Raw genomic sequence first — 21,518 nt, 5'->3', positions numbered from 1 at the left:
AACATTGGGTGTTACAAATCCCTCCCCTTGAGAGGAACACCGTCCCTGGTGTTCTTTTTCAAGAAAACAGTGTCGGGTATTGATCCAATTTTGGATTCTCAAAATTTCATCGAAATTACTAAATGTCCAAGATGTTCATTTTGAAATAAGTAATTTTCGACAATGTAATAAAATAGGTGTTTCGACCAAGATGGTCGTCGAATTAAGTTTAAATGTTCGACATCAGTATCGACATAAGTTTGACAAGTTATGATTGTAATGACTTAAATGTGTTAAGAATTTCAAATGTCTAAAGTCCACTTTGTAAATCTTAAATGATAAGAAATCCTAAAGGTAAAAAGGACTAAAAACCTAGATTTAAGGTCCTAGGTCTAAATCAAAATCCTAAGAACAAACCCTAGGTGTCAAATGCAAATCTACCTAGGCTAAGGTGAGAAACCATGTAAGGGGTCATTTAGGTTCGGGTTTCAAACCTACGTTCTAATGCTAAACTTTTTCAGACCCTATGCTAGAATCCTAATACATTAAGACAATTTATTAATGCATGAACAGAGGTGCTAAACCCTCTCGGCCTATTGTTTTGAAATCATTGTAAAACATTACAATCAAAACATTATACAATCCAAACCGCAGGCAGAGACCGCGTCAGGAGAATTTCATGCGAACAACGCAATGTTTGAGGTTAGTCGTGGGTTACGATCACCGTGGAGGAAACCGCGTTGGAAACCGCAGCAATGTGAACAGACCAGGTTGAAGGTTAATGGTTATTAGAACCGTGTCGGAACCGCGCAATAACAGTTACCATGTGAGCAATGCGGAGGTTAGCAAAACCGGGGATTATAGACCGCGTAGTTAGCAGAGACCGTAATAGCCAGGTTACAGTTATCACATGGCATGTAGCAGACCGCAACCACCGGAGCGCAGTCAGCCACAACCGCCGGGATAAGACCAGTCACATGTTGACTGTTACCATAAGACAAGTCATGACCGCCAGAGCGCAGTCAGTTGGAATCGCCGGGACAAGACTGGTCACATGTGCTTTCCCTTTCTCTGCCCGATTAGCCAAACGGTTAACTGTTTGCGCTATTCTAAAGTGAAAAAATGGGTTTTTGAATGATTTTAGGAGGATTTTTATGCCAAAAATCTTGTAACTAAACCCTAAGTGTCGAATAATGAGAAGAACGAGAGAAATGATCTCCCAAAGATCAGGCAAAACATACCAATAATTTTTAAGGACCTTGGATGTACTTAGAAGCTTTAAAAATGCATGTTGATCATTGAAGGATGGAGGAGTGACTTGAGAGAAAAGGAGATAGTATTCTCCACTTCAAGATGAAGTGAACATTCTGGAGAACATATCAAATATGACTGGTGGAGAGTTTCTTTTTGCAAGTTATTGAAGGAGCAAAGGACATCCTTACTTGCATAGTTTCAGTGTCGAAGTACGTTGATGATTGACGAGATCCACTTCGACTTTTCAAACTCTGTTCAACCACCATATAGTCAAAGGTCCATCAAGCTTTAGTTCTTCAGTAATAGTGTGCAATTCATCCTCATCCTTTCTCAGTTGTTGAAGGATAAGAATCTGTATTCAAGTAGCCTTTTCAGGAGATGATCCATATCTGCAACATCAGTAGTGCAACTGATGATTCATTGTAAGCAATATTTCTCTTGGCTTAAGGAATATAACGGACACACATTTCTGAGGCGGACCCGGAGATGTAGTCCAGGAGGGATGAACTCCGTAACAAACTTTTGGTATTATGGTATTATTATGTGATTGATGTGGAATTAGTTAAATCTAAACATTCATAGATTTATACTTAAAATCATTTCATGTCTAACAGTTAAATCACATAAACAAATAATTGTTTCAGTAACGCTTGCATTCCATTTTGTACAAGAACTAGAAAAGATCTTGGTAATTTCCGCATTCAGATCAAGTGGTATCGGAGAAGTCTAGCTCTTTTTCAGGTACAATATGGGCAAAAACTCCTGACAACAGCTAAGGCTAAAAGAACTGGAGGAGTTCAATCAGCAGTATAGGCAGGAAAATGCTACATTACAAAGGATGGTGCAAGCGCTAGAGAGCAACAAGCAAAGCTTGCAATCTGAACTAGAAGAATTGAGGAGGAATCAAAGAGGAAGCAGTCCTCTCATGAAAGATGCAACTTCTAATAGCGAAAAACCTACACCTTCTCTTCCACAGGAAGATAAAAGTAGTTCTTCTCTTTCATCCTCACCAAAGTCAGCAATGGAAGCCATTGGTTCTTTCTCCAAATCATTGGCTGAGGAAAAGTTTGATTCACTAACATCATCGGAAAGTGAGTCTGATGAAGTTTCTAGTTAGAAACCAATTGTGGTTCCTGAAAGCAAAGGCTTATCCATGATGAAAGCCATGGGATACCAAGAAGGCGAAGGCTTGGGAAGAAATGGACAAGGGAGGCTTCTACCTATCATGGTACAAGAAAGACCTAAGAATCTGGGTCTAGGATGTGATTTGATGAAATGTGACTATTGCGGGAAGCTTGGTCACATCGCTGACCAATGTTGGTCAATGCATCCTGAACTATTACCAAAGAAGCTCCAGGATAAAGAAGGTAAGAAACCGCAATCCTCTAGCAATAATGATTCTGATAGTGACTTCTTTTATCAGAATAGGGTAATAGAAACAGTTAAGAGAATATATCCATGTACATTTTGTAGTAGTTCTTGGCACTGTGTAGAGCAATGTTGGAAACATAAGGTCTACAACAAGAAAATTGGAGCTACAAAAAGTCAGCCATCAGAAGATGACAAGACACTTCAGGTAAAGAAGCAGTCAGGAAAAATTTCGCTTCAATCTGCAAAAGAAGCACCCAACTCTGAAAACTCAACAAGTACAAAGGAGAAAGTTTGTCAGAAATGCAAATTGTCAGGGCATGTCAAAGGAAATTGTCCAATCCTTCCAAGTGAAACAGCATCGACACCAGCAGCCCAGGATGTATCCAAGTCACCTGCTGGAGAACAATCAAATGCCAAATGGAATTGGGCAGATTTTATGCCATATGCTATATGAGTTTGTAAGAATTGTCTAGATCTAGAAAAGATGTAACTAGGTTCTAGAATTAAATTTTTCTTCAAAAAGCATTGTAATAAAACTTTTGGAGAACCAAAAGTTCTTTTTGTTGGGAGGTGTGATCCAATTTTGGATTCTCAAAATTTCATCAAAATTACCAAATGTCCAAGATGGTCATTTTGAAATAAGTAATTTTCGACAATGTAATAAAACAGGTGTTTCGACCAAGATGGTCGTCGACTTAAGTTTAAATGTTCGACATCAATATCAACATCAGTATCGACATCAGATCGACATCAGTTCGACAAGTTATGATTGTAATGACTTAAAGGTGTTAAGAATGTCAAATGTATAAAGTCCACTTTGTAAACCTTAAAGGATAAGAAATCCTAAAGGTAAAAAGGACTAAAAACCTAGATTTAATGTCCTAGGTCTAAATCAAAATCCCACGAACAAACCCTAGGTGTCAAATGCAAATCTACCTAGGCTAAGGTGAGAAACCATGTAAGGGGTCATTTAGGTTCAGGTTTCAAACCTAAGTTCTAATGCTAAACCTTATCGGACCCTATGCTAGAATCCTAATACATTAAGACAATGTATTAATGCATGAAAGGAGGTGCTAAACCCTCTCGGCCTATTGCTTTGAAATCATTGTAAAACATTACAATCAAAACATTATACAGTCCAAACCGCAGGCAGAGACCGCGTCGGGAGAAGTTCATGTGAACAACGCAATGTTTGAGGTTAGCTGCGGGTTATGATCACCATGGAGGAAACCGCGTCGGAAACCGCAACAATGTAAACAGAACAGGTTGAAGGTTAATGGTTATCAGAACCGTGTCAGAACTGCGCAGCAACAGTTACCATGTGAGCAATGTAGAGGTTAGCAAAACCGGGGATTATAGACTGCATAGTTAGCAGAGACATGGCACGTAGCAGACCGCAACCGCCGAGCATAGTCAACCACAACCATTGGGATAAGACCGGTCACATGTTGACCGTTACCGTAAGACAAGTCGTGACCACCAGAGCACAGTCAGTCAGAACCGCTGGGATAAGATCGGTCACATGTGCTATCCCTTTCTCTGCCCGGTTAGCCAGACGGTTAACGGTTTGCGCTATTCTAAAGTGCAAAAATGGGTTTTTAAATGATTTTAGGAGGATTTTTATGCCAAAAATCTTGTAACTAAACCCTAAGTGTCGAATAATGAGAAGACCGAGAGAAATGATCTCCCAAAGATCAGTCAAAACATACCAATCCATTTTTAAAGACCTCGAATGTACTTGGAAGCTTTAAAAATGCATGTTGATCATTGAAGGATGGAGGAGTGACTTGAGAGAAAAGGAGATAGTGTTCTCCACTTCAAGATGAAGTGAAAATTCTAGAGAACATATCAAATATGACTGGTGAAGAGTTTCTTTTTGCAGGTTATTGAAGGAGAAAAGGCCATCCTTACTTGCATAATTTTAGTGTCGAAGTACGTTGATGATTGGCGAGATCCACTTTGACTATTCAAACTCTGTTCAGCCACCATACAGTCAAAGGTCCATCAAGCTTCAGTTCTTCAGTAATAGTGTGCAATTCATCCTCATCCTTTCTCAGTTGTTGAAGGATAAGAATATGTATTCAAGTAGCCTTTTCAGGAGATGATCCATATCTGCAACATCAGTAGTGCAACTGATGATTCATTGTAAGCAATATTTCTCTTGGCTTAAGGAATACAGTGGACACACATTTATGAGGCATACTCGGAGACGTAGTCCAGGAGGGACGAACTCCGTAACAAACTTTCGGTATTATGGTATTATTATGTGATTGATGTGGAATTAGTTAAATATGAACATTCATAGATTTACACTTAAAATCATTTCATGTCTAACATTTAAATCATGTAAATGAATAACTGTTTCAGTAATGCTTGCATTCCATTTTTTACAAGAGCTAGAAAAAATCTTGGTAATTTCCGCATTCAGATCAGGTATGCATCATGCATAGCTTCCTCCTCTTCCCAAGTAGCCTCATTTGGGCCAAAGTGCTTCCATTGCACTTTAACCTGGGTGATGGCTCGTTTCCGCAAGATGGTTTCTCTCCGATCGAGGATACGAAGAGGCTCTGCCAGAAACTCTCCCTCGGGTTCGACCTGCACAAATGTAATCTGTTGTTAGAAGTTTTTCTAAAACAACAATTTATAAATCATTGACTTATTCTTTTAATACCTGTATATTTTCCCAGTTAATAATATGCTAGGGGTCGTACACATATTTCTTTAACAAAGGCACATGAAAAATGTTATGGACTTGGATATGGCCTGGGAGTGCTAGCTTGTATGTCACGGGCCCAATCCATTCCAATATTTGAAAGGGTCCATAGTACCTAGGTGCCAATTTAGCACAACCCTTCCATTGTAAAGTGATTTTCCGAGGTTTAACTTTCAAATACACATGGTCCCCAACCTGGAATTATTTATGAGTTCTTTTCTTATTTGCATACAACTTTTGCCTATCCTGAGCGGCTTTCAAATTTTGGCGAACTTTTTTAAGGGTGGCCTCCATTTCAGCTAACATATCAGGTCCCAATGCTAACTTATTAACTGGAAAACTCCAATTAGTGGGTACTCGACACTTTCTTCCATACAATACCTCAAAGGGGCTCATCCCCAATGATTCATGATATCCATTATTGTAGGCGAATTCTACCAAGTGGAGGTAGTCCTCCCACTTGTGTGGTTGTTGCATTACACATATCCTCAACATGTGTTCCAAGACTTGATTCACTTGCTATGTCTGGTCATCTGTCTAGGGATGGTAGGCAGCACTGAATTGAATCTGAGTGCCTAACCCAGTAAATAGGGTTTTCCAAAATGTGGATGTGAATTTGACATCCCTGTCAAAAATTACTACTCGGGTTATCTCGTGTAGTCGGAAGATTTCCCTCATAAATATGTCTGCGATCTCCACTGTCTTGTAGGTGGAATTTACGGGTATGAAATGAGCAGTCTTGCTCAGCTTATCCACCATAACCATAATTGAGTCATGTTGTTTCTTCCTACGAGGTAACCCGATAATAAAGTCTAAGGTGATTGTCTCCCATTTCCACTCAGGAATGGGTAACGGTTGTAACAAACCAGCAAGATGTTGATGTTTTTCTTTCACCAATTGGCACTCTAAGCATTTGGATAAATATTCAGCCACGTATTTCCTTAAACCTGGCCAGAAATAACTTTTTCTGATGGCAAAAAATAGTTTCTGGTATCCTGGGTGAGCGACGTAAGGATTTCTATGGAATTCATCCAATAATAATTGCTTGACAAAATTCTGGTTAGGAATATATATTTTGTTTCTAAATGTTAGCATTTTGTCGAGATTAATACCATAATCAGATTGTTTCCCTTTTGCCTGAGCTTCCGAGGCTTGCTGCCAAAGGAATGCATACTCTGGGTCTTTGAGGGATGCTTCTCAGATGACCTCTGACAGGTTAGATTGTACTTGGCTGTATTGCACTTCATAAATGCAATGTATTTTTCTGCTTAACGCATCTGCAACTTGGTTTTCCTTCCCCTTGAGGTGCTTCATGTCAAAGTCGAATTCGCTCAAGAACACGGTCCATCTGGCCTGTCGAGCATTTAAACTAGACTAGTTAAAGAAGTTGGTAAGACTGCTATGATCAGTTAATAGCAGAAATTTCTTCCCTAGGAGATAGTGCCACCACATTTTGAGCGCGTGTACTATTGCGGTCAATTCCAGATCATATGCCGAGTATCGTTGTTCATAATCCTTTAGTTTGCATGATTCATAGGCTATGACCTTTCCTTCTTGTGTTAATACACCACCAACGCCTTCCTTACTCACATTTGTACATACCACAAATGATTTTTCTGGATCTGCTACCTTTAGCACTGGTGTGGTAGTAAGTAATTGTTTCAACTGCTTAAAACTTTGCTAACATTCCACTGTCCAGAGGAAGGCACACCCCTTTTTCTGCAGTGAGGTCAGTGGAAAAGCTATTTTTGAAAAGCCTTTGATGAATCAGCAGTAATAACCTACCAGGCCCAAAAAGGATCTTATGTTAGCAACGTTTTTCGGAGTAGTCCATTCCATGATAGTTTTGATCTTCTCTGGATCCACCACTATTCCCTCAGCTGATATAACATGGCCTAAGTACTGAATTTGAATTTTGTAAAAATCATACTTACTATACTTTGCGTACAACTGATTATCTCGCAAAATCTGCAATACTGTCCTTAAGTGCTTCTCATGCTCCACCTGATTTTTTGAATAAATCAGTATGTCGTCAATAAAAATCAGTACAAACTTATCCAGATATGCTGAAAAATGCCATGCATCAGGCTCATGAAAGTGGTTGGTGCATTGGTAAGGCTGAAAGGAAGTGCCACAAAATCGTAGTGACCATAACGAGTTCGAAAAGTGGTTTTGCAGATGTCTTCATCCTTTATTCTAATCTGGTGGTAACCAGACCTTAAGTCGATTTTTGAAAATATGCTAGCTCCCTGCACTTGATCAAATAAATCATCAATACAGGGCAAAGGGTACTTATTTTTAATTGTTAGTTTGTTTAGCTGACGATAATAAATGCATAGTCTTAAGGTCCCATCCTTCTTTGCACAAACAACATAGGGGCTCCCCAAGGAGATACACTAGGGTGAATGTACCCATTATCCAAAAGTTCATGAAGCTGCATTTTGAGTTCTATTAACTCAAGAATGGTCATGCGGTAAGGAGATTTTGAAACAGGAGATGCTCTAGGTATGAACTCAATGGTAAAATCAATGTCATGTCTAGGTGGAAACCTCGGGAATCACAGGAATATTCTCCAATGAAGTCATCTTGTTTCGGTCATTTGTGTATCCGACTTGGACAACATAAATCTGGCAACCATTTCTAATGCATTTTCCGAGATGGTTAGCCGTAATAGGATGTAATTTAAGGTTTTTTCTTAATTCCTTGAATTTCCTTTCACCGCCCTGACTTTGTAAGATAGCTTATAGATTTTTCTTTATAGTCGACTATGGACCAATGCCCTTCCAACCAATCCATCCCTATTAAAACATCATATGAACCTAAGGGAAGTATATTCATATCAACATGGATGGGTTGTCCTGAAACTGTCATAAAGCAGTTTTCTGTTTTTGCCGACACCCTTCTCTTCATTCTAGTGGCTAGTTGAACTAGCCAAGATTTCCTAAATTTACTGCTTGGCAGCTAACATTTCTCTACCACTTTAGGAATAATGTAGCTTAGGCTAGCACCTAGATCAAATAAAATAGAAACAGGTTGATCAATAATCATACCTTCGCACTCGATCATGGTGGGCTGGTATTCTGCTTGATGGTCGTCTAGAGCAGTGTTAATTCTGGGCATGCTCCTTGCTACATCTCCCACTATGGAGGCCTCTTGCATATTTGAGAGATGTTCTGTTCTGGCCCTGTGTAGAAAATTCTTGTAGTAATGAGATTCCCCACATCCCCAGCATTGCAGAGGTTATTTTGGTGGTTGATCAGTAGCAGGTTTACTCACTCCATCTGTTTGTCTATTCTTGGTGTAAGCTTGAAATTTGGGCAGATTCCTTGCAAATTTTCCAAAAGTTCTTTGCTGATTATTTCTATTATTTGCAACTTTCGGTTGTTTGGGGGTAAGTTCTTGATTTTCCTGCGAATGGTTCCTTTAGGACCCTCGTTCTTCTATTTCATCTGCTGATAATAGATAAAGGCCTTTCGTACTGCATCATCCATTGTTCAAGGATAATTAAATTCTAACTTTTCCTTCATGACGTTGGGTAAATTGCTGATAAACCGCTGAATTTTAGATTTTTCCTCTTGCATGTACGGAACATATCGCAATAGGCAGGTAAACCACTTCACATACTCATCCATGGTCAAGGTTCCCAATCTTAACTCATGAAACACTTTTTCTTTTTCATTGTAATAACATTCAGTTAAATATTTTCCCTTAAAATGTTTCTAGAATTCTTGCCACGTCACTCGTTCTTCTTCGATTTTTCTTATAGTTTTAATCTCTCCCCACCAGAGAGTAGATTTTCCCCTTAACTGGTACACTTCCAACCATGCCTTAAGTTTGTCAGTATATTCATAAATCTGAAAATGTTTACCCATGTCGATCAATCATGCTTCATTTGCTTCTTCAGATTCTCCTTCGAACAGTGAAGGTTTTATTTTTTTGAACTCACCTTGTAGTTCCACTTTCTGTCTTTTGGACTTTCTCTAGTTGGAAACATTATCCAAACACCCTTCTTCATCCTCCTTATGTCCTTCTGTTGACTCGGCATTATCATTGCCATGATGGGCTGTTAGAGTCTTCTCCCTATTCTCCATACTGGGATCTGGTCCTCATTGATTCTGTCAGTCAGATAGGATTTTAAGGATCTTTTCCTGTTCTTGTCTCAATCGTTCATTGTCTGTCCTTAAATTCATCATTTCTGCACGTAGTTGTTGCACTGTTTCAAGCAGAGCAGTGTTGGCTTGTTGAGATTCTTCTCCCAGTTGTATCCATATGTCTGGGTTGGCCTCCAGATAAGGCACTTCTGGCTGGTGTGGTAGTCTGGGGCCCCCTACATTTCTATTCTTTGATGCTATCCTCTGTCTCTGTGTACGCATTTACACTTACTTGGTTAGTATTACTGATTATACACAAGCATATTTCATTTATATATATATATATATATATATATATATATATATATATATATATTTCTTTTCTTGTTCATGTCTGAAGGTGTATATATTGAGCCCATAAGTCTTAGTGTGCAAACCTGTCACTCTGATACCATTTGTAACAACCTAAACCCAAGAATGTTAATTATTTTTTTCGTTTAATTAAAAATACCCATAATCAGATTGATGGTCCAAGGACTATATGCATTATTCCTAACTCAACTTTGAATTGCAAACCTTATGATTGCTATGGTATATTCATTGTTTAATTGTATTTAAATTAATTTGGCCATTGATTAATGTTGCGGTACACAACAAACATAGTGTACATCCACGTAGCTTCACTTGATATCTCCCATGATGGCATGCCTTGGGTGGTGCCCCTCCATTAAGGCGGGAGAGCCCCAAGGTCTCTGTCTATCATCTCCGTCCCGCGTCACATTGGCTTTACGGTCCTGCATTTATGTAGATGTTTGGAATGCCCTCGAACCACAACATCTGGAAAACCCTCCACTGTTGGATTCGAGAAGATCTAGGGTCACGACAATTTGGGTTTTGAAAGCGGTAAGTTAATGCAATTTCGGTGAGGTAGGATTCATTTGGTTTACGTCGAGATGAGGGAGCTATGGCTCTGCAACAACAGGTTAGCCAGAGGTGAAAATGGTGAAAAAGGCTTCCACAAGCCTATAGGTAAACCTAGACCCATCTTCGACCTTAATTCATTGACTGTTATCTCTTCTGTTATGTATTTTTCTAGATATGCTATGAAGAAACCCTCTGTTTGGCTCCTACATAGGTGGGATTGTTAATGGTGGTTTCATGGTTTTGGATTGATGCGTCGAGGCCTTTGTTCTTCAAGCCTGAGGTAAGGTAAACAAGCCTACCCGTGAATTCATACAAGGTTCTTTTGATTTTTCGGTGAACTAATATGATAAAATGTGGAATGCAGGTGCAACTTTCTGTGGCTACTCGACCACTCTGTCTTCAGGTAATCCCACTTCTACGTATCCGCCTTTCTCTGTGACAATCCTTTCGATTTCTCTTAGGCTTGTTCTAACACTCTGACTGTTTGCAGGTACATTCTGTTGTGGGGTTTATGTGTACCTTCCAGCAGACATTCTTCAGAGTGGAACTACAGTCTAACACTGGTTCATTCCTTCGATTTCAGGTTGGTTCCTTTTGATTATCTGGCGACTCCTTGGTGGCAAACTCTGGTTTTCGCTGGAGGAAAGTTAGGCTTTATTTTCCTTAACTTATTGAGTGAATTGCCGGCTAATGTATTACGACTGTGCAGACGATGTAAGGGCCTTAGGGTTATGATAGAATAGAGAGATGGAGGGCAGATGCGCCCAGTTTATAGTCCAATAATTATATTGATATTTTGTTATCGAAATTCATGCCTGTAGTTTGTATCAAGGGTTTGAATATCGTACTATATTTTGCACATTCAAATATTTTCTCTGTTCTTTCCTAAACGGTTCACTGTTAGGCGTTTTCCCGAAATGGGGTTGGCTACTTAAGCAGTTATTCAACGCATAACTGTACAGATGCATGATGTTTAAAAAGGGTTGGTTCTTATCTTTGTTTTTATGGTTATAAATTTAAGGTTATCAACCTTTATTGAGATGGATTACTTTAGCTAGATACTGTAATTGCTATTAAGTGGATATCGTTAAATTATTTGTTGTAAATGAACTCTAGAGTTGACATTCTCGTGTGTTTTCTCTTATTAAAAGGGTTTGTATAAATGCCTATAAAGATTCAGGTTTTATTCCAATACAATTTCGGTTGAAATGAATCCACATGCTATTAAAATTTATAGTGCAATAAATGATATTTAGGTAATAATACAAGTTAGGTGTTCTTCCATGAAAATGAATCTTTTACTTAAATCTTGGAATAATTAGAGTATTTCATTTCAGTAGATGAAACTAATTTCGTTACTTCGTTTTCTTTGAAGCAATGATAGCGGCAACTAATTGTCTGTATTGAAATTGTAAAGGATGACATTATGCCTAGAATTTATTATTGACATAATCATACTATTCATTCCTTAGCATATCAAACTATTCAAAAATAGAGCAGAGAATCTGTCACCTACTGATACTTAATAAATATAGAATTTATACTTATCTGTTTCCTGCTTTACTTGTAAGCGGGTGTGTATTTGTCCTTGCCTAGAAAGTCTCACCACCCAACCATGGACCTGGCATTTACATCCAGAGTGCCCCCGAGCCCCCCTGAGCTCTTCCAGCTCTTGACAGTGGCTGGGCGCTTAAGTCTCGTGCCTCTCGACTCTTGCCCAAGGTCTTGTTCCCACTGACTATTTTGTCCAGCTCTAGGAAGAACCATTCATAGCAACATTCTCTCTTTTTGTCATTCCTCCTTTTCAAGGGAAATATGGGAAAACTGCTTGTAACTGTTTCACGGGTTATTCTAACTGATTCTTCAGTTCTTTTAAAAACTGATCAAATTCTTTAAATTAATAACTAACAACACATTTTCTAGCTTTGCAGCTTAATAATTTTAACATTCCAACTGATTCTTCAATTCTTTTAAAAACTAATCAATTCTTTAAATTAATAATTAACAACACATGTTATGGCTTTGCAGCCTAATAGTTTTAACATTCCAGGTTAATACAAAAGTAAAATTGACAATAAATAAGTAAAACTTTGTAAAAATAAATGTTGGAGCATCATTGGGTGTTACATAATCATTTCACTATTAAAATTTATTCTTATATATTTTATTTACTAGATTTTCACCTATAATATTATTAACCAGACTATATTTATTTTAATTTTGGATCTACCAAGTGTCGAGAGGGATCAAATCTCCAGATGTTTAGAGGGATCAAATCTCTTTTCACTTTAAAAAAGTTTGCATCTCAAACAAATAGAGATGAATCTATGTGGGTTTAATTATTAATTATATGTTTTTATTTATTTTATTTTAATTTTAGTTTGACTGATTACAACATCTCTACCATATTGGATCAAATGTATACGTATGATTTAAGTTTACTTATTAACCTTAAATATAAAGAATATTTTAATAAAAAGTGGATTGGGTGAGAGGAAACTTTGGATAAAATATAGTATTATACTATTAAGATTTACCCAATATTTATTACCACTCCCACGAGGGGTTGGGGAATTACTAATTAAAATGTAATATTATTACATTTTACCTAATATGGGTTGGGGAATTACTAATTAAAATGTAATATTATTACATTTTACCTAATATCTGTCACCATGAGCCTACATATTACATTTTACTCAATATTTCCCCTCACCCTTACTAATTTTATAGTTGAGTTTGTTTACTTTTAAACTTCAAATATAAAAAAAATAACTTTTGAGGGGAAATATTGGGTTTAACAACTTTACCATACTGGGATCAAATGTATACATAGGATTTAAGTTTACTTATGAACCTCAAATATAAAGAATCTTTTTAATAAAAAGTGGATTGGGTGAGAGGAAATTTTGGATAAAATATAGTATTATACTATTAAATTTTACGGAATATTTATTACCACTCCCACCCAGTAAAAAGTGATGGGTTGGGGAATTACTAATTAAAATGTAATATTATTAATTTTACCTAATATGAGTTGGAGAATTACTAATTAAAATGTAATATTATCACATTTTACCTAATATGGGTTGGAGAATTACTAATTAAAATGTAATATTATTACATTTTACCTAATATATGTCACCATGAACCTAAATATTATATTTTATTGAATATTTCCCCTCACCCTTACTAATTTTATAATTGAGTTTATTTACTTTTAAACTTCAAATATAAAGAAAATTTACAATAAAAAGTGGAGCATTGAGGGAAATATTGGGTAAAATATAATATTATAGTATTATATTTTACCCAATATTTCTAGCAACTCTACCATACTAGGATCAAATGTATACATAGGATTTAAGTTTACTTATGAACTTCAAATATAAAGAATCTTTTTAATAAAAAGTGGATTTTACCCAATATTTATTACCACTCCCACCCAGTAAAAAGTGGTCAGGGGTTGGGGAATTACTAATCAAAATGTAATATTATTACATTTTACCTAATATGGGTTGGAGAATCACTAATTAAAATGTAATATTATTACATTTTACCTAATATATGTCACCATGAGCCTAAATATTACATTTTACTCAATATGTCCCCTCACCATTACTAATTTTATAGTTGAGTTTGTTTACTTTTAAACTTCAAATATAAAGAAAAATTACAATAAAAAGTGGAGCATTGAGGGGAAATATTGGGTAAAATATAATATTATAGTATTATATTTTACCCAATATTTTTAACAACCTAGTAAAAAGTATTTTATTTGGTGAAAATTGTAAAAAAAATCCATATAAACAAATTTTACTAAATAATCCCATAACCATTTTATTGAAAACAATATATATTTTTTATTAAAATATTATTAAAAACAATATATATTTTTTATTAAAATATTAAAATACTTATTGTTACTAAAATAAAATTACTTTTTCCTAATGGACTTGTTATTCATAAAATTGGGATATCTAAAATACTTATTCTTCGTAATTTTGTGCAAGAAAACCCAAAGTATAATTTGTTATTTATAACAATTTCATGGAATTTGTGGCATGCAAAATAGCTTTGTAATTTATGTCTTTTTTTTGCTAAGCTTATTTTATAATATATTGGTCAATGACATTGAAGCTTAAGTAAAATTTGTGTAAAGGTAATGTCATCATATAAAAAAATAAAAAATCTTAGAACTATATAAAATGATTTATTAGGAATTGAAACAATAATTATTTTGAGAGGCTTATTCTATGGTTTAATATGATGTAGATCTATACTTTCTTTTTCATTCAATATATCATTTTAAAAATAAAAGTAAGATATTTTTAAAATAAAAACTTTACAATATTCATTGTAATTAAAAAAAAATGAATATACATATTTAGTTAATTTTAATTAAAATCATTATAAAACATTAATAATCTCATTCTCATTCTAACTCACTATGCTCACTTGTTGTGTCTCTGAACATTTCAAAACACAATATGAGGGAGATGTGATGTGCAATTCCTTCTATTTTCAATCTTTAGTCGATAGTTCTCTGTAATATTCCTCTCGTAAATAACCAAATAACCAAATGTAAAATCAAAAGTTGCAAATCAGTGATTGAATTGATTCTTGATTCTCGTGAAACTGAATGAGGGGATTAATTCAAGCGTCTCCGAAGTTCCACAAATCTGTTGAGTGGAGGAAGTTGTTCTTCTCCTTCTCATCCTGTTCATGGTGCTGGTCCTCCCAACTGGGACTCGCAAAGGGAATGAGGTTCAAGGCCCATGCCTCGTCGTCAATTCACCACATTCTCTCCAAATTCTGGGTGAGGAGGCAATCATCTGATGCCGCAAACACACTCTCCCACAATGCCAACTCATGTTCTTGCTGATGATGACCGCTGGTCCACGAAACCGTTTCTTGAACTATGGCTGATAGTGACGGCGATGCCAAGTCCTCCTCGGCCTCATTATTATTACCATTCACATTCTCAATGTTATTGTGCTCAGAGTGAGAAATGGAAGGGACTTCGTCTGAGATTGCGTATTTGGCGGCAACGTGCTGAATCTGGTGACGAGATAGAGAAGACGCAGAGGGAATCGAGGGAATTGAATTGGGAAAGTTGACAAGGGGTCTGAATCTACGCATGATAGTCGCATGTTTGAATTAAAACGTCATGATTCGCAGGACAATGCGTCCCCTTCTTCGACTCAGGCAAAGCCGATTGGCTTCTTGAAACTGGAAAAGATAAGTTAATTTCTTGAAATACTCTTTGTTTATGTGCATAGAAAGATATGGTTAATAATGTCCATGTTCCTTAAAGTAAATTCTTTATTTAGATGGACAAAGTATAGTTTGGTTATGATTGCCAGGGTATGCAAGTTTCCATGTATTAAATATTGTAGAAATCTAAGTCCTCTCGAGAATAATTGTTGCTTAAGTTTAGGCACATAGCACAGTAAAAACTAAGTAGTTGTGTGATTGCCTCAGAGTATTAAAAGCTAAGTAGCTTCATTATTCTTTGGGACAAATTACACAAGGTTCTTGCTAAAGAGCAAAAATATCTTCTTGAGAAAAGATGGTGAGGCATATAAACTTCTTGAGGACATAGTATGAAAAATGGCTGAGTTTTCTTTGAATAAAATATGTAGTGTGCTTCTAGGCACATAAATAATCATTACCAACTTTCTTGAAGAAAAAGTATGTTTTATATATAGATAAATAATGGTCATTAAGATAGTTTCTTTTTAGAAAAAGTGTGCATACTTCATGTATGAAAATAATGGCTTTTATGAGAGATCTCTTGAAACAAAAATAGAGATTCTTTCCTTAAAAGACACATATGAATAGTGTTCATACAAGAAGAAGAATCCATACTTGTTTCATGAAAAGATTATGTGCATTGAAGTAAAAGTAATTGTGTTAGGAAAAACACATGTTGCATGCACATAAGGGTAGCTATTGTGACATTGGGAATATGATTTGGTGTGTACGTAGAGAAAGTATTATGTTGACTTTCTTGTAAATAATGATAATCGATGTTAACATTCTTGGAAATATTAATCTCTTGAAAAGATTGTCTTGCTAGATGAGTTGGATCGATTTCTTGATTTTGGTGCATAAGGGGTTAAGTTAACATTGTTATTGTTTCTTGATTTTTAAGCATAAATATGGGTATCTATAATATTTTCTTGAAAGGGAAGCATGAGAAACTTACATATAGGAAGATAGAGAAATGAGGTTATAATGACTTCCTTTAAGAAAGAAGTATTGATTTGTTACATGAAATGATGGTAGTATTTTAGTGAAGGGAATATGTGTTGCATACATTAAAGAAGAGCTATTATGATTGTTAAACACACATGGGGAGCGAGAGAAAATATGAAAGATAAATCATGAGAGTACAATTTTTATTAACAAATGATTTACATTTATAGTACAATATGTGACCGTTGGGTTTCACATCCCGGGGTCTCTTGGACTACTTTGTCTATTCAGCTTCCACACTAACCCATTGAGGATTAGGTGTCCAACATTCCCCCCCTTAATCCGAAGGGTTATGTATGAGTCCAAGAAGAGAGTTGTAATACAAAATGTGCAAATATGCATGGCAGCACTAGGTTGAATGTGCTCTTTGAAATGTTGGTATAAAGGGTGGTGGTTTAAGGATGACCACCAACATTGGAACGCTTAGTGCAGTTCTCGGAACTCTTCTAAAACTAGCAAGAAGCTGAAGTCTTCTGCTAGAGGAAGTGCTCCTATTGATTTGAAGAGGGAAACCTTCAACCATGAAAGGGAGGTCTCACCCTACATAAAAGGGAGAACTTCAACCTGAAAAGGGAAGTCTCAACCTGTGATGGTTTAAGGATGACCAACAACTCTGGAATGCTTCATGCAATTCCTAGAACTCTTCCAAAACTGGCAAGAAGCTGGTGTCTTCTGCTAGAGGAAGTGTTCTCAATTTTGTTCCTGGAATTCTTCCAAAACTGGCAAGAAGCTGAAGTCTTCTGCTAGAGGAAGTGTTCCAGATTGCTAATTGAAGGCATGTTCACGGGCATCTTTGTGTCTGGCTACAACTCTGAAACTGTTGTGACAAGTTGTGGCTCAGGCTTGCTTGATGTGACTTTGAAGCTTGTAGATGACCATTATTTCCCCCCCTGTCAGATACAAGGTGCGATGATGGAGAAAACTCAACTGCAAGACTGTTCAATACTCTAGAACAAGTTCTGACATGTGTTTGGAATATCTTCTTGGCTGTTGATGCCCATTGCCAAGAAGCGATCCATCCAAGATGAATCTTTGTTCTTGCAGGACGTTTGTTTTTGAAGCATCTGTTTGAAAAATTACTGGTTTTGTGACAGTGCTTACATGGATGAAGATCAAAACAGTGATCTTTCAGATGGCCAACTCGGTCACAGTGTTGGAATTTCACAATCTGTTGTTTTTGTTGTTGTTGTTGATGTGGAAGAGGGGTAGAGTCTGGAACAACTGAAGTTGAACTGTCATGATGAGCAGGTGAACTATCATGAATGAATCCAACACTCTAAAATTGAATGGGCTTTGAGTAGTTTGGAATATGAAAGGACAAGTCCTTGTCATATCCAAGACCAGTTCTGTGCTTGTTGTGGACAAGCTGTTCCCAAGGTCTGATGATGGGCTTGGGAAGTGCAGACTGAGTTTCTGCATCTACATGTACAACTGTTGTTTTATATGAATGAACGATAACATTATTGACTTGCTGCTGATGGGTTGTTGTCTCAATGTTTTGAACAAAAATAGGTTCAGAATGATGTCTATTTTGATGTAGCTCTTCTTACTGTAGCTGTGATTCAAGCTGCAAAAAATCGATCTTTTCCTGTGCATATTGTAAAGATTTTTGAATATCTCTGAGAGTGTTTTTGTTGACTTTAACTGTACTTCCATAAGTAGATAAGATTAGAGTGCTTAATAACTCTAATAATCCATGATTTTTCTCCATTATTCAAACAATCAAATCAATAATGTATTTGTAAAAACAATCAAATGACCAAAAATGCACTCCCCCCCCTTTTTTTTTTACTACACAGAAAATTAGTCCACTAGACAGTCACTTAACTAAATGTTTCTGCGAAATTTTGTTGAGCTCAAAAATAGTGCCGAGGAGATAGCGTTCTATCCAACAGAACAACGTTCAGTTTTTAAATAACGCACATGAGTTTAATCTTCAAAATATTTGTATAACACAACCACACTGCTCCAAATTTCGTTGGTTGTTCTGCAAATCTCATACACGATGTTTACATCCAGCTGCTTTACAATAATGGGGTATCAAATAAAGGAAACCCGCAATGTTGTTACTCTTCTCTATTTTGATTAGTGATACTTTTTTGAACATTCCAACGCATCGTAGACTAAGTCCATTGTACATAGCAGATTCATGTTTACAGCCTTCAACTCAAAACAGGAGTAACGCAATCCATTACACGGTCTTTCCACAGAACTTTAACACTCAAGACAAATTCTATAGCTCGGGTTTTTGATCAAAGCACATTCCAGAATTGAATTGAAATGACCATCGCACTATCTCCAAATTGTTCAAAGTTTAACACAAATGGAATACACCGTCCAGCACCACGATCCAGTAGAAAGCGTTCATATACATTGAATGGCATAGAAATGAATACAACCTTCAACTCAAAACAGGAGTAACGCAACCCATTATACGGTCTTTCCGCAGAACTTTAATGCTCAAAATAGATTCTATAGCTCGGGATTTTGATCAATGCACACTCCAGATTTTTTTTTTTTTAACACATCTGTTGACCGATGTGGGCAAGACTCACAATATCAGAAGCATTTATAATCCGAATATTAATGGAATTTTAACCAGAGCGATACTATGCACACTCAGTAATAGTAGAAAATTCAGCGCCATTGCTAGTCTTGTTTTAACAAGAATGGAGATATATACAAGTGCCTAGATGCGAAAACAAGACTGAGACCTCAAGAATGGTATCAATCTGCAACATTTATTCGGTACCAACTTATCGAAATTGTCTCTCTTTGGGCATGTTTTTGATGCTCGAAACAATTTCTAGTCCATAAATTGAGATGATAAAAACATGCGCGAACTGCGGTAGAATGTTAAAACATGTTGCTGCTGCTACTAAAATGCCGTCGGCACCATTACAGGGAAGATACCTTACTTTTATTTGTTAAACTTGTTCATGGTGGTCACGCGTCTCATAAACAGATGAGAAGTAGAAGAAATGAAGATGCCAACACAGCTGCTTTACAAGCGCAAGTGAAAATAATTTGCAACGAGAATCAATTGAATGAGGCTTTGAAGATGATGGAGGGCACCGGCATTGCTATTGACTTTGATACCTGATCTACCCTGAGCATGCCTCTTTGCTGGTGATGAATTATCTTGGAGCACAGTAAAATGGCTGCTAAGACGCCTTTAACCCCGGCAGGTGTTCCCAATAAACGCCTGGCGACCTTAGCCAACTGCTCAACAACAGAAATGGTGACTGAGAATCCATTCAAAGCGAAATTTGAGAAGTACCGCGACCAACTCAACGAGATGAATGACAAGAGGGAGAGGCTTGTGAAGGCTAGCCGTGATGTTACACAAAGCAGCAAGAAAGTTATTTTCCAGGTTCATAGGATTGGCAAACATAATCAGCAAACAGTTCTGGGATGCAAGAGTACGTTGAAGCAGCGACTGTACTAGAGTTTTGTAAATCTGGAAAGCTTTTGACAGTTGCAGATCTTAATAGCAGACTCACAAAACTTAGTGATCCATCTACTAGCCCTTTGAAAATCAACCTTTTAGATTATCTTCTTGGGATTGGAGATTTAACGGGAGAACTCATGAGGTTAGCCATCAGTCAGGTAGCTGATGGAGAAGTAGAGGTGGTTAACACCATATGCAATTTTGTACGAGATCTTTATAAGGATCTCAGTCTTGTTACTCCTATAACTGATGATAGCTACGAAATGAACAAGAAGATGGAGACAATGCTTCAAAGTTTAGTAAAAATAGAAAATGCTTGCTATGCTGTTCGAATTAGAGGATCAGAATACATAACTGATGCTCAGGATGAGCAGTATAGATACACATTGGCACAATGGGTGTTCCTCTACTGCAATGACGGGATGGAAACTTGGACCTTGTTAAGACGCAGGGGAATAATGAGTCAGAGCTGCCAGGATTCTCTATTGGTTAGTGGGCGCAGAGAACGCAGCTAAAATATGGCTGATAGGATTTCAGAATAGAGAATTTAAGTCGCAGATTATTATGACTGAGCAGATTCAGAATGGCAGAGAGAGGCCAAAAATGGCACTGGAGAAATGACAGGTTGCAGCTAAAATTTAGCTGAGAAAATATTCCTGAAATGATCTGCACATAAGGGCCATAAAACAAATGGCTCAAAATAATTATGCAGGGCAGGAATACGCCTGCTCTGATACCATGTTAAACACACATGGGTAGCGAGAGAAAATATGAAAGATAAATCATGAGAGTACAATTTTTATTAACAAATGATTTACATTTGTAGTACAATATGTGACCGTTGGGTTTCACATCCCAAGGTCTCTTGGACTACTTTGTCTATTCAGCTTCCACACTAACCCATTGAGGATTAGGTGTCCAACAATGATAAGCTATTGTATGCATAAAGAATAGTCATTGTGATATATAGTTATGTTCTTTGTATGTTAGAGAAACTATGTTGAGTTCTCGAAAAATAACTATGTGAAAAGAACACATGTGCATAAGCATAGAAATAACAGTTTGTTACATGTATGAAGATATAACGATTGTGTTATACATTTTAGTAGAACTAATGGATTAGATCTCTTAAAGAGAATTATGCATTAGTGTGAATAAACATTGTGGAAGTAAAACAAATATTTACTTGAATAATTAGTATGTCATGCTTGCTCATGCTTATGAGTAGATGTTAAAAGATCACTTTTAGAGGTTGATTATTGATTAATTAATATTGTATCTAATCTTGTTGCCAAAGCTTGTTGACGACAACAATGACAGGAAACGATGGCGAGTTGGTGCCAAAGAAAAGTGATGTTTAACATTGTGGCAGGTAAAGAATTAATGGTCCATGCATATGAGTACGAGTTGCGGGATCGTACATTGATAGAACAATCACGCCAAAGGGATGTTGCATGTGGCGATATGTAGGTAA

General features: G+C 36.7%; 1 pseudogene; it reads left to right on the top strand.

The window, feature by feature from the left end:
* The first annotated feature begins 19,750 nt into the window (after positions 1-19,750).
* On the top strand, positions 19,751-20,559 carry LOC149178697 (uncharacterized; annotated as a pseudogene).
* Positions 20,560-21,518: the final 959 nt, after the last annotated feature.

The sequence above is a fragment of the Pinus tabuliformis genome, chromosome 4_1 (assembly GCF_031772625.1).
Source record: "Pinus tabuliformis cultivar Carrire ecotype Pingquan chromosome 4_1, CPIR1, whole genome shotgun sequence".
In the NCBI taxonomy this organism is placed as follows: domain Eukaryota; kingdom Viridiplantae; phylum Streptophyta; class Pinopsida; order Pinales; family Pinaceae; genus Pinus; species Pinus tabuliformis.
This window is presented reverse-complemented; position numbering and strand designations above follow the sequence as displayed.